The sequence below is a fragment of the Alosa pseudoharengus genome, unplaced genomic scaffold (genome assembly GCF_046254945.1).
Source record: "Alosa pseudoharengus isolate Yale_2024_CS ecotype anadromous, Long Island Sound unplaced genomic scaffold, YU_APseudo_1.1 YU_APseudo_1.1_scf_1, whole genome shotgun sequence".
Taxonomy (NCBI): Eukaryota; Metazoa; Chordata; class Actinopteri; order Clupeiformes; family Clupeidae; genus Alosa; species Alosa pseudoharengus.
The window spans coordinates 52,152,097-52,166,441 of NW_027468564.1; the positions used below are offsets into that span (position 1 = coordinate 52,152,097).

At 42.2% G+C, this 14,345-nt stretch overlaps 2 long non-coding RNA genes across 5 annotated transcripts; one reads left to right on the forward strand and one right to left on the reverse strand.

Annotated features, from left to right (window-relative positions):
- Positions 1 to 9,389: 9,389 nt before the first annotated feature.
- Positions 9,390 to 10,010, reverse strand: LOC143111845 (uncharacterized). Its single transcript, XR_012984631.1, has 5 exons — positions 9,981 to 10,010; positions 9,811 to 9,879; positions 9,654 to 9,698; positions 9,502 to 9,531; positions 9,390 to 9,419 (listed from the first exon to the last, which is right to left on the reverse strand). It is a non-coding gene; the product is annotated as an uncharacterized LOC143111845 (long non-coding RNA).
- An 830-nt stretch (positions 10,011 to 10,840) lies between these two features.
- LOC143111915 (uncharacterized) lies at positions 10,841 to 13,384 on the forward strand. Of its 4 annotated transcripts, XR_012984653.1 has the most exons (4): positions 10,841 to 10,955; positions 11,732 to 11,842; positions 11,925 to 12,005; positions 12,093 to 13,384. It is a non-coding gene; the product is annotated as an uncharacterized LOC143111915 (long non-coding RNA). The 4 variants fall into 4 exon arrangements; XR_012984663.1 differs by having other exon boundaries at positions 11,732 to 12,161; positions 12,258 to 13,384; XR_012984644.1 differs by having other exon boundaries at positions 11,925 to 13,384.
- Positions 13,385 to 14,345: the final 961 nt, after the last annotated feature.

Genomic DNA, 14,345 nt, shown 5'->3' on the forward strand with positions numbered 1-14,345 from the left:
CTGATGGTAGAAAGAAGACATTTCGTACTGGACTGTATTGTTGTGGCTGTGCATGTGTTGTGACCACTGACTATGTGATGTTGTACAACTAACAAAATTAATCTATTTTCATCTTAGCTGTTCAGGTAAAGCCTGAGATGGTTAGTATGGGGACTCAGACTGAATGGTTTGAGGAACAAACATCAACTCCACTGCCCAGTCCTGTCTAAAGTGAGGACGAATCATCCTCTGATGTCATGGACCATTCTGATCTGACATGGATCCCAGACGAGGAGATGAGTAGTGAGTCATCTGATGAGGAGAATCCAGAAGAGCCAATACAGGAATCCTTCAATGACTCAAAGTAAAAAAATGAATACCTATTTTTATTTTGATTGTGTCCACAAATTGTCAGTCAACATTAATGAGCATTCTCCTTTTCTTTTTCCAGTGTGGCTGACAAGTTCATTGTTTGCCTAAGCCAGCTGATGTGTCTGTTCACTGTTTGCTCGGTCTGTTGTGGGGAAACCCAGGGACAAATAGAGTACCAGGAAGGGACTTACATAAAAATCAAGCAGGTAAGAGGATATTTTTGAACTGTTTGTCTAGAGTTGAATCATGGCCTTACCCTGGAAATCCAGAGGAAGCGTGAGCGACTTTGAATTTGGCTTGTGTATATACTGTATACATTATTGGGGGCCAAGCAGCGAAGCTGCGAAGGCACCCATTGTGTTTCTCTTTGTTCTTATTATTATTATTCCGCCATGGAAGTCTATGGCAGCCCATAGAACCGTCTGGTGAAAAGTTGTGAAATTTGGCACACTGATTGAGGACAGTCTCATGAATAATTTCACCAAGTTTCATACCGGCACCTTGAGCACTCTAGCGCCACCAACAGGCCAAAGTTGGACATGCGTTCACGCACGTAACTTTTGACCCGTATGGCCGATTGTCAAAAATGAGATATCGTTGGAATCCTTGGACCAAGCCGAGTTCAACGCACCCTATGACGTCATTTTCCGCCATGATGGATTTTCCGCCATTTTGGATTTAATCAAAAACACTAAAAAGTTTTCACAGGTCACAAATTTTGTCCGATCGCCACCAAACTTGACACACATGATCTTCAGACCAAGCCTCACAAATGATACTCCTTTTCGTCTTCGGAACTAAAACCGTTCGTACGTAACAGCCAATCAAATATTGCGGCGAAGCCGCCAAACAGGAAGTGAGCTCATATCTCAGCAACCCATTGATCTATCATAACCAAACTTTGTACATGGACTCAGGACCCAATCAGGGGGACGCTCAAGAAATCTGGTGACCTTTGACCTCTAGGGGGCGCTGTAATTTAGAAACATGCCTTTTGGCCTGTAGCTGCTGTTGTGCTTAGAATTAAAACGCACTAGTGGTGTCTGGTAATACTGTTGGAGGTCCTTAGGCCGACCCAAGCCAACTTGTGATGTCATCGTAATTGATTCGGCCGCCATATTGGATTTAATCAAAAACACGTACAAGTTTTCGCAGGTCACAAATTTCAGCGGATCCTCACCAAAATTGGCAGAGACCATCTTCAGACCATAACCTATCAATATATTGCTTTCTGGAACAATTGACAAAAGCATTCGCCCGTAACAGCCAATCGAAATTGATGGCGAAGCCGCCAAACAGGAAGTGAGTTCATATCTCAGCAACCCTGCCATGTATCATAACCAAACTTACTACATGGATTCATGACACCATTAGGAGGACGCTCAAAAACGTTGGTGACCTTTGACCTGTAGGGGGTGCTGCAATTAGCAATATTGCATTTTGATCTGTAGTTGCTGATGTGTTTTATTGATCTTTTATTTTTGATGTGAAACTGATGACAACATGTTCCATCCAGTTTATTCTAATGCGTGCGTGTGTGCAAGGGCGGGGCGGGGCAGGACGGGGTGGGACGGGCTGGGGTGATTAGGTGTGGGGCTGGCTGGCTTAGGTGGTGGCAATACTCAGCCCTGTTTCAGCCCTACAAAATCAGCTATGTTTTGATGTGACACTTGTTGAAAGTGTGAAAGTGTAAGTGTGTCTGCTGAGTTCTATCTTGTCGCCGTGGCTACTCCGGCCTATACTGCTTGGCCCCCTCATTGCTGCTTGCAGCTATATTTGGTATTAGTAGTTGTATTAATTTCCTGTTTCATATACATCGGTCAGGCCTGCACAGCATGTGGCTATCAGCGTTACTGGCAGAATCAAAATATGCTGCACCGAAACATGCCAGCCTGCAATCTTCTACTAAGCGGTGCCATTCACTTTTCGGGCTGCATGGCTACTCAGACAATCAGGATGCTGAAGCTGTTTGGGCTGCAGTGCATCAGTGCCAGCACTTTTTTCCGCCATCAGCGCCACTACACAATTCCTACCATCGTGCAGGCCTGGCAGAAGGAGCAGAGAGGGATCATCAGAGAGCTGAAGGAGATTGGGGGTGGACTGATCCTCTCTGGTGACTGCAGGTAGGATGATTCAGCTCTTATTGCTGATACAGAAAACAGACCAACACAGTATTAACAGATTCATAAAGTGTCTGTGATTTTTGTTTCCATTAACAAAAAACCTGTCTTTGACATTCATAGATCAGACTCTCCTGGACATTGTGCCAAATATGGAACGTATTCCTTGATTGAAGACCGAATAAACAAGGTTTTGGATCTTCAACTTGTCCAGGTAGGTTAATATCCTAGATACATAAATCAGGTGTCAGGTTTAAAAGCTACTGATATGACCAAATCTTTATTTATTTATTTATTTTAGAGCTCCGAGGTCCCAAGCAGCACCTGGTGTGAGATAGAGGGTCTGAAGCGCAGTGTGCGGTTCCTGAAGGACCAAGGCATGCAGTTGTCAGCCCTAATAACCGACAGAAATCGACAGGTAAAAATGCTTGTACAGACCAGAATAGATAGATGGACCTCTATCATAAAAACTACTGTAAAACTCTACTGTGAACTTGAAGTAAATATTCTCATTCTTAATGTGTTGCATATTATAGGTTGCTAAGTGGCTTGAACCAGGTACAATAGAGTGTACAATTGGGGTCAGAGGTCACATTTGCATTGTGCTTGACAAAGATTTGTTTGAGTATGCTACTAATTGCCTTAGAGATGTAACGCATAAAACATGTGATCTAAATGTAGTCATGCCTTGTCAGTATTTTGTAATAATAATAATAATACTTATACAATAACTGTTTAATACAGGATCAACAGCCGCGGTAAAGTTGGAAAGTGTTGCTTCCAGAAAGGCCCTGCTGAAGGATATTCGACAGCTCTCACCACAACACCAAACATTCTCCTTGGAGGCATTCCATTCATTAATCCTTCACTTTGCGCCAAAGCACACCGGCTTCTCTTTTCTTGGAATGTACAGCAGGTAAATGTTGATGAAGGTTAATGGATGAGTATGGCTACAGCTAATGCAGTCTAATATAGCAGCCAAAACCTCATTGAAAAAGGTCAAAATTGTTCATTTCAACAGCATCGCATAGCCTACTGACCGTATTCATGAAATCGAGTAGTCACCTCACTAACCTCATGCTGGGATGTATTGTATTGCTGGTGTATCACACTACATTGGCTTAGTTGTGGTCCCTAATACTCAAGTGTACCATTTTCCTACAGACTTCTCTTAGCGGCCCTCCACTTCAATAACAATGGAGACAGAGACGTGGCTCGAACAATGGTGAGGTGCGCTATGCAGTCCGTTCGTAAGGGTGGCTGGGTCGTCCGACCCATAAAAGAGAAACCATCATAAGGTGAGCAGTTTCAAGATCAGTTTCTAATGATCATTTTTTAGTTGACCCAATGTATTAACTAGTTAACTGAATGTGATCTCAATATTTGTTTCCCACATCAAGAATATGCATCAGCCCTGATGGTCTCCCTGAGAGAGGGATATATAAGGTCACCACAAGCCCTCAAAGAAGACAGCGCCATCCTGTCCTCAGCTGCACCTGCCCCTCTTTCCACGCATCACAAGATCGCCAAGGATGAGGCAGTCGGCCACTATCTTGAACGTCATTCACGTTTTAAGTCCTAATTACTGTCAATGAAATGAGAAATACATTTTATACACCAAGACAATTTGTGTTTATTTTGTACAAAAATACATATTTATTGATTGCCTCCCATATGGGGCCATTGGAAGCCCCTGTATGTCCCTCCTTCCTCTGGAAACTGCCTCCTGATTGCGACCACAACACAAGCAGGTATTGCCTTCCTGATCTCCCTGCCCAGAAACCCATATGCCCATCGGACCACCTGCCTGTAGGCTGTGTATCGGAATTGCCTAGAGCAATGAAGGGGGCAATCATGATATTAACAATCCTGTTATAGTCAATACAATCAAGTGATAGAAGTATTTGATGTAACATTTTCTGTTATTCTATTCCACAATGGTAAAGTCAATTGTAGAGCCTCAAGTATGTATGCACATCTGAGTTTGAACATCTGCTAAACCCTCAGAATCAATAATGCACATTTATTTGACACAAAGTTTGTTATCTGTGTAGAAAACGGACAACTATAATAGATTAGGTGTATGATAATATAATAGTGGTGTTATAAATTCGTCTGAACATACTCTGGTCTGTTGACTTGGAGAGGGCCATGCTCCTGCCTGAAGTTGAGATATGCTACCTGCAGCGAAAACGGGTTGAGGCAACAGGCATCAAAGCCGGGATGGAGCGTCAGGCAGGTAATGTCTGTGGCCGGGACTAAACCGTCAACTAGGGCCCAGTAGGCATCCACCTCTCGACAACACATGCTGTCCACCGCCGACGCCATAGCCTCACAATGTCCGCACAAGCACCTAGCCAGCAAAACGTTTAACAGCCATCAGAGACCTTGCCTCTCTTCCTAATCTGCACCTCTCTCCCTCCCTTTCGCAGGCAAAACCGAGTACTGGATTTGTATAGACAGATGTGATTGTTAGACTGTTGTTTAATCAAGAACAAGGAAAGTATGTTTGCAAAAGCAGATTTATTGCATAATACCAAGGTACTAGCCCTAGATGAACCAGCGTTAGCCTCGGTGCTACAGTAACTCACCAAGTCATTTGCCCTATTCGCCACTGGTTTTCTTGACACCACAACTCTACTTCTCTCCTCTGTCCATTGTTCCTCCCCCTGATCTCCCTAATCTCCCCCTGGCCTCTATCTCGCCTGGGAGGCTCATAATTATAGGCCTGTGGGCCATCATAGGCATGTTCATTGACATTGGAGAACTCGGTTTCTTCATTCACATCCATTGTAATTTGAACTTGAACTTGACCAGACTCCCTCGCCCATCGTCACTTCCTGTCAGTGCTTTAGATGCGGAAGTTATTTTATCACAATTTATCTCAAAATATCGTTAATGGCATAGTTATATATTTCTCAATTTCTGAAAATCTTGTTGTTTTATCATCAACATACACTATGCTATATAGGGGTGTCCAACCTGCAAACCGCTCTTTAAGTTTCATGCAGTTGAAAAAGTGTCGGGATTTCCACTGCTGTTACACTGCTGTTAACAGTGTATTGCGAGACAAGGCAGCCCTTCATTGGATAGGGGTTGTGCTGTAATGGAAACCTTTTTGCGTAGACAAGTAGCCTAAATTGAGTTATTGTTTAATTATGCATGATTTAGTCCTTTTTAAATAAAATTCGTAGGCTGGAATGCCTTGAGTCGCAACAATTGTGTTTAAAAGGCTTCAGCCTCTGGCAATTAGCTCGAAAGGGGCGGCAAGAGAATGAGCTTGAGAACGTGCTGGAGACCCATGGTAGGAAAACGACTTTTCTTTGCCAACCGTAGGCTATTAATCCAACCAACATAATACAATACAATACAACATATAATAAAATATTAAGAAGAGGTTATTTCATTGACTTAAATCGAACAATGTCTTCTAGTGGACTAATAGTCCATGAGCCACAGGGGGTTGTCACTACCACTTCGGGGGGCAAATTCTCACTATATTTTTCTGAAAGCTACATATCTCTGGAGTATAAAATGGTATGATAGCAAGTTGGATCTTGTAGCTTTGTGGCTTTACAGGCCTTCAAAGTTGACCTCTGATTTGAAAAAAGGAAATTCCGCCTATTGGCTTTTTTTTGTTAAACCACTCATAAGAGCCCAGAAAATAATTCAAACCTCATTATTACTGATGCATATGTGGTGTTTAATGTTGGCATACATATTTTGAATCATTATGTGATTTTGCCCTTCATTTTGGTTGATAAAATTCAAGATTTATGTGTAATAATGAGCAAATCTACATTTTCAGAGACGCAACGTGTTGCAGCACTAATTGAAATGCCCACTACCTCATTAATCAATGTATTTATACCTTCCATCGGATCCATGTAGGTTTATTTTTGTTCCATGTCTTGTCTTGTCATGAAGGCGCCTGAAAAGAAATAGAGAAATATTAACATTTGGTAGGCTACAAAACATGCCCAGCAATACGCTAAATGAGATTTCTAAAAAGCTCGACTAGCTGATCTACCTGATCTTGCGCCGGCCTGCTTCGCCTCCCTACGCCTCCGTCTCTCTCCGGAGCGTACTTTAACCACTTCTTCACCGTGCCTTCATAAATCATTATTGTGCTCCCTGGCAGCTGTTTTTGGAGTGCAGCTGAAAGAAACAAACAAGACAAGACAAACGTTAAAAGAAAGGAGGACATTCTGATATAAAACAATTTTGAACAACAAAACATGAACAGGAAATTATACGACTCGTTTTTGGATGGTCAACCCCGTCAAGAGTGATCAACGTGCAGGTAAGCTGTAACATTTTAACCTCTATACATGTCAATCATTTAGTTTACAAAGAAACTTAATTTAATTCATTTAACTTAGAATAGAACCCTACTAAAATGGGCACAATATCAGAATGCCTGGTGCAGCATTAGGCGTGCACGAGATAGAGAAACTAATCCCTGAGCCAGGATTGGTCAGTAGCCTAGCCATGAAGACAGAAGGTTGAAGGAGTTTTGTTAAAGGTAATAAATTATATTATTGTTGGATGTAGTGGAGGTAGTTTGGGATTAGACTATCTAGCCTAACCATTTTCTGAAATAGCACCAACATTTATCGTTATTTATTAATTTTAAGAATAGGCCTAGCCTACAGAAGGAGAATTGTTAGTTTTCTGGTCAAATTTGCTCATAGGTGCGCAATCCGCCAAGTTCAACAGGTGTCAGAATGCTGTGTATTGACAGTCTAGCCCAGTGTTACTCATTGCGCGGCTCGTCAAGCTATAATTGGTGGTTCGCATACAGCTTTGGCGAGATTTCGCCAAATTTGGTTTTACTCATTTTGAGTAGGCCTAGGCCTAAACTGTTCGCCAAAGGCCATCATCTTGATAAAAACAAAAGTAGGCTCTGATTTAGCCTAGTCTACTGTGTGACTTCAACGAGGTGATCTTTAGTTTCGTTCTGTATCTCAATGCCACTTGCAACGCCTTTGAATGCAGTCCGCTGCCCTGTTTACCGGCAATGCTACAGCGGACTTAAACTGTCACCTTGTGGCGATAAGTTGTAAGACATTTCATGCAGCTGCGTGTTTTACGGAAAGCGCGAATGTGCTATGTGGCCGTTTCTAAATGGGACCCAGGGTAGGCTATGTGGTAACACAGCCAATATATTTTTTCAAATGTGCTTCATAAACATACAATACTGCACTATAAAAACGCAAACATCTGAATTATACTTCTCCCTTCACCCAAATAATGAAGGTGAAGTTGAATGAAGCTAATGAAGTTATTAAGCCTTGGCTGTATATATTTAGCTATTGGCTGTGTTATTTCTTTTTTGTGGGATATTTATTGATATGTATTTATATTAGAATGTATATTATATATTATATGTAGAAATGCACATTTGCAAAGGTGAGTTAGTATGTTGTCGTAAAAGTGGCTCTCTTTGATTTTGCACTGCCAATGTGGCTCTTGTGTAAAAAATAGTGAGGATCACTGGTCTAGCCAATTCTGGAGCCAACTGAAACCCCCATAAGCATAACCCGGCTGTCATAGTGCGTTTTCAATAGTCCCCATCTCATACAAGGTATCTCGGTGTACAGTAGCCTACTTTACGTGATGCAGCGGTGCCAATGCGCTGCTTGTTCCTTGGAACAATAACGAAAAGATAGGCCTTCTTGTAGCAACAATTTGCATTTAGACTTCTCATTGCAGGACGGCTGCAACAGGTTGAGCTTCTTGTAAAGAACAAGGAAGAACCGGGGCACACCGGGTACTGAGCTTTTGACGCTGAGGAAGACGCTGTGCGTTGAACCGTCAGTTATTTGCACCAAATAAAGCAAAGTACCCCATGCTCCGGTTCTTCCTGGGTCTAGTCTTTAGAGTTTTGCTGTTTTCCCTCAAGGCTAAAAGTCAAAAACACATAATCTGTCCCCTATATTAAAGACTTTTGAATCAAGAATGAACCAAGAACACATACTCATAAACTACATATTTTCTGAAAGCCTATCTCTCGATGTAGACATTTTGACTTGTCCCAACTTCTTTTAGTTACATTACTTTGTTAAACTAATTGAAATAGTTACACTACTAGCCTATTACATTTTAGATAGGGTAACTTGTAATAGTAACACATTACATTTTTTGACAAACATACCATACAGTACATCACTGAGCATTGTTTCTTTAAAAGGTTTCTTGTGGCCTTTTCCTGCCCAGTTGAAAAGGCTAGCCAGGTTGTTGGTGAGGCCATTCTGCAGCATCCGCCTTACGGTCACTTCAGCAGTGTGCCCACCAACAAGAGTAAATGTAGAGATCTGACAAGACATAATGAACCAACAAACAAACAGATGAAAAGAAACATTGCATGAATAATTATGTACCATATTAGCGAACTCATCTGTGTCACATAATGAGAAATGTGTTCCTTTTGTTTTCAAGGATTATTCCTACAATTACTGTGAGTGGTGTAGTGGATGGCTGGAAAGAAGAGGTATGTTCATAATAATTTAAATTGATGTAATGTAATGTTAGTTAAAGTTTTTTTGGTAGTGCTCATTTAAGTACCAATTTTTGCTTCTCGAGCGGGTTTTCCTTGATGAGAGCTTCTGCCTGTTCAAACTCCTCCATTGTGTTGAGAGGCAGTTTGATGTTTGACGGGGAAGCTTCAGGGGTTGCCTGCCTCACCGTCTCTCTCCTTAGGGCCCTAATGTCACTCCCCAGCTTGCTGATTTCCTCTTTCATTTGTCTGTTTTCGTCCAGCACTTGCGACAACAGCTGTACCACTTTTGTTAATCCAATATCTGTCAATTTAAGTTACTTAATATTAGAAATATGTTTTCTTACTGGTGTACTTTCACATTTTAGCTCATTCTGATGTATATGACTATGAATGTTTGTGTCTCCTTAACTTACCATGCAACAGCTGTTGGTGTGGCTGACGTGCATCTATATTTGAAAATCACAAGGTGCATCGATTAGATTTTTTTCAAAATTGGTGTATCTAAGGAAGAGTTTGTGTAAAATTTACCTTGTGTAAAATGCCCTTCTTGATGTGAGTCTGCATGGTGTTTGAGAGAAAAGAAAAAGAGTAGAGTGTTAGAGGGCAAAGACTGACAGATACAGGCGTAGGGTGTCAATGTTTCAGTAGTGGACGGGTAGGAAGGGTTAGGCCTAAATTACCTCTTTGGGTGGTTGATGACCCAAATCGCCACTCACTATTGATGTCTGCAAAAGAAAAAACACTTTAATACAGAATAAGATAATGGTACTGTTAGCATTTGAGTGTTACTAGAAATGGCCTTAAACAGTAAACACACAAATGTTTAGCCTATCCTACCTGGCCCAAAGTCAATCGCTGGCCTTGCCGTTTTTCTAGGGGTTGGCTCATCCTCATCAGTGTCCTCACCTTGAAGCATAGGAAATGGCAGTTGAATTTCAGACTGGCCTAAATGGACAATCAGATATTTGTTTAATTCTGAAATATGTGTTATTGCAGTAGATCCGCACCTCCAATAGCCTCTCGTGGCAAGCTCCAACTCCTGGCTTTAGCTGATGAGCCCGCTCTTTCAAGATTGCTACCTTGCTTGTAGCGTGGGTTTGCCCTTTGGAACAGTCACCACTATACTAATAGTAGGCTACTAGGAATCTATTCTAATAGGTATTAGGCAACTAATATTATTAGCCTATTAATCATAGCTATATATATCATGTTAGGTAGCCTAATATAATATAATATAATATAATATAAAATAGCCTAATATAATAGCATCAAAACCTCCACCCACTCCAGTGTTGCGCGGTCTGCCCGAAATTAAGCGGTCGCCCGCGGATGACCGCGGTCGCCCGCGGTTATGAGTCATAAACAAAATATTTTAATGATATTCGGGTCATTTGCGGGCGGGTCAGTTAAAATTAATAAAATATATATTTTCTACAAATAGGCCTACTTAAAATATCACGAGAAAGCTAGCATCAATACAGTAAAGCATCAATACAGTAAAGTCAACAGTAAAGAAGCAAGACGCGAGTTAAAATAATAAAGACACCCCTTCAGGAAAAGCGATATAGGCTATGGTTATGGTCTAGGCCTACTTCTTGCGAAGCCATTTAAAAGTATGACAGCCAAAACGGGCAGCCTGCAGGAATAAATGTTATGGCACAGACTACACAGCCATATCTACCGGTATGTATAGGTTCGCGCATGCATAAAAGTTACCTTAGTTCGTTGTGTTTGTGACTTTAAACAGTGGATGTGCTTTAGTAAAGCTTTGTGTTTCATTCAGCATTATAAACCAGTTCTTACGCTAACGTTTTGACCAGCAATGTATCTCTCTTGCCTATGTGGCAGATCAGCAGATTGGGTTACACCTCCACAATCGTTTCTGTGCCATTTCCTCTGTGCGTGATTGGTGGAGCTACCATCACCCTAATTGCAGGGCGGACTCTTATTTGGATATTTAGCTTAGCGGATATCACCGGGAGGTAGGGATGTGCTGAGCGAGGCTTTTGAAACAGTGGCGCTTCTACAGCCAAACTGGTTTGATGCTTCAAAGCTTTTGACACACTACTCCACAACGCCATCTGGTGGTCAATAAAAATCCCTACACCAACATTACAGACATGCATGAATTTGCAGAAATGCACGAATACTCAAATACAAATGTTTTTATTTCAGAATATGATTTATTCTGGTGTGCTGGCGTTTAATCGGCTCTTTTTACTGAAGACACCCCCAGCTTTGGAAAACGTACGTTTAAAAATATGAACTTTAGTATCTGCCTGCACCCGTCGGACTTGAACCCGCGAACAATAGGCTACTATTCCGGATCGGGAGTCGAGCGTGCAGTCAACCGAGCTAAAAGCTCCTTCATAGGCACTATTCTTGACGTTGTTTAGGCTACTAATGTAGGCTACATATAGCCTAGCATACTGGCTAAAGTTACATTCATGTGGAACAGATGTGCCCGTAAGAGCCTGATATATACTGGCCAGAGCATGAAGATGGGGGATACACAGGCTTATGTTAGACATTATGTATATAATTATTTAATGCATTAACAGTTTACCTATTTGGGTGAGTCTGTGCTGTGTTGAGACCTGCATGACGTGTCAGTGAGGTAACGAAGCTTCGTTTCAATAGGTCACGTGACAACCTCATTTCAAGATAGGCTCCGAAGCGGTGTTTTGAAGCACTAGTGTTTCGCAAGCCCGAGACGTGTGTCGGGACTGTGTGTCGAGCGACCCATCCCTACCGGGAGGTACTTTCTCCTGTCTTTGTTTTGCTTCCGGGGTGCCCGTCGTTACTCGGTGGCGTGTGGTGGCAAGTTGGTTTGTGTAGCCACTTCTCCGACGAGTGTGTTTTAACTAAGGTAAGCTATTTTGGCGTTCAGCCCTGTCGTAGGTCATTGTGCCTTTCATGAATGTAATACTTCCCTCTCCACGTTTTTATAGTCAGTTTGAGTGGTCCATATTCACTGGCAAGGCTGTTGTAGCGAGCTCTGACGCTGGGTGCTCGGTGGGAATCAGCTGGAGGTAGGTTAGTTTAAATTCATTTACCGCCCTGTATTTTAAATTGAGTCTGTCCACTACTAAACTATCTGTTCTCCGGATTGCGGCTAGCCGTAGCCAAGCCTCGCATAAGCTCACTTCATGACCTGCGGTCCCAGAGAGGGGATTCATCGCCACTTGGTATGTAGATGCATTACAAATGTTAGCCTTAATATTGTTAGTCTTTTAAATTGTTGCTAACTTTAATTCTAATTGGAATGTGGCTCATGTTTACAGTCGTGTGAAGTGGATTACAGTCAAGTGCCTTCACGCCTTGGAAAGGCTGCTGTTCTGTTGTGCTGTGGATTTGTGGATGACGTTTTCATACGGTCGGGATTGAACGGCGTGCCTAGTTTTGCTGGGAACTATTTGTAGTTTAACGCATGGGGCTACGCAGTGGTGTACTGCTCTCTCTCTATAGCTCTACCCGCATGCCTACGTTTGGTTGTTGTTTTCTTTGATTTGGCGGCTATACGGTGTGTTGTCCCGTCCTTTGCTTGAGTTGCATGTTTATTCTGTGTTTTCTTTGATTTGGCGCCTATCGCCGGCTATACCTGGTGTGTTGTCTTGTCTTTTGTTTAACCTGCATGTTTATTTTGTTTGTTGTTTTCTTTGATTTGGTGCATGCGGTTATGCAGTGCTGTACTGTTTCTCCCTATGCTTGACTCGCATGCTTTTCTAACTGTTGGCCTATTGGTATCTTTGAGGTGTGTGTGTGTGTGTGATTGTGATTGTGTGATTGTGATTGTGATTGTGTGTTTGTGTATGCATACTGTGACCAGGGCAGCTTCACTGTCAGGATCAACCTCTGGGCCTTGGTGGACAGCCTGACTGCCTCCCCTGCCCCTGCCTGAGATAAGTAGCCTTGTTAGCCTAGTTTGATAAATAGGCTATTGGTGAATGAATGATCGCCATATAATTACTGTCAAGCCTTTTACCAACTCTTGTGTCTCTGTTCCTCCTCTCTCTCTCGCTCTCCCTCTTCCGGACAGGTGTGGTGGGTTACCCACAGGCGGCAGGCCAACCTTCAGGTGGCGGAGTTCCCCCTTCACTTTTCTCTGCTGTGTACAACGGGTGCCTATTCTGAATTGCAGTGTAATTGCAGTGTCATTATCCTTCACGTGTGGTGCGTGTCTTCTGGGTCCCTCCTTTTTCCCTTTTTTTTGGAAATCCTGCTCGCTGTGGTAAGCCCCTGCCCTGCTCCACTCCCTTTGATTACGGGTCACAGGTTAAGCTACGGCGTAACAGTGTGGTTGCCATCATTAACCATCCAGTAGATCTGACCCAGGCGTCTCCTGTAACCTGATGCATTGTTTTTATGGTTGAATCTGTGTTGTATGTATCAATAAATTATGTTAACTTAACTCTTGTCTCTGGCCTAAGAGTGTACGAATCTGTGTTGCCTTGTGGGTACTATAGGGAATATAGTGTAACTGGTCCTAGGGTGTAACCCCCTAGGTGGCGTAGTCGACTCCAAATTTCCTTGCCACGTCACACCTACCTCGCCTCACCATTTCTGTTTTCGAAAGAAAGATGTATGTCCATGGCCTTCAAATCTTATCCTAGTGTTCTTATCCTTTGTGCGTTGCGTGCGTGCTTGCGCTCTTATTCTCATTCTTTCTCCTGCGCAAACATTATGTCCTGCATGCTTACTGCGTGTAGTTCTACTGCATCAAGTTTCGTAAATAAATTAGTTTGTTTTTACAGAAATGGCCTACTGTCACACTGCATGCAGCCTATAACCAAAAGCACACATTTTGTAAATAAGCGGGTCGGATCGCGGGTCGGGTATAATTTTGTCCTAATTAATATTCGCGGTCCGAGTTGATTAAAATATCGGGCGACCGCGGGCCGCTTGTGACCAAACCCGCGCAACACTGGTGTGTGTGATTGTGTGTGTGTGTGTGTGTGTGTGTGTGTGTGTGTGTGTGTTAATTTGTCTCCATCTCCTATAGAGCCTGAACAATATGGGATTTTGAAGGCTGATAACCTACCGATTTCGATATTTGAGTTATTCAAAAACTGATAACCAATATATCGGCCGATGGTCATTTTTAATAAAAAATTGAACATGTAAAAATGTTCTCCTATAACCAGGTTGATATGGAAATGGAAAGGCATCTTTCCATTCAAACATTCAATAATGAACATTGAATATTATAACACATTAGCCTTTAATAAATGTGCAGTGAGCAGAAAAAAAAGCATTTTTTACAGATCAAAATGATAAGCCTAACAGCAATTTTGAGTTAAGGCTATATGTTTATTGTTAAGCCTTTTGAATAAATGTATTATAGAGAAGACAACCAATTTTCTCTGGTAGGC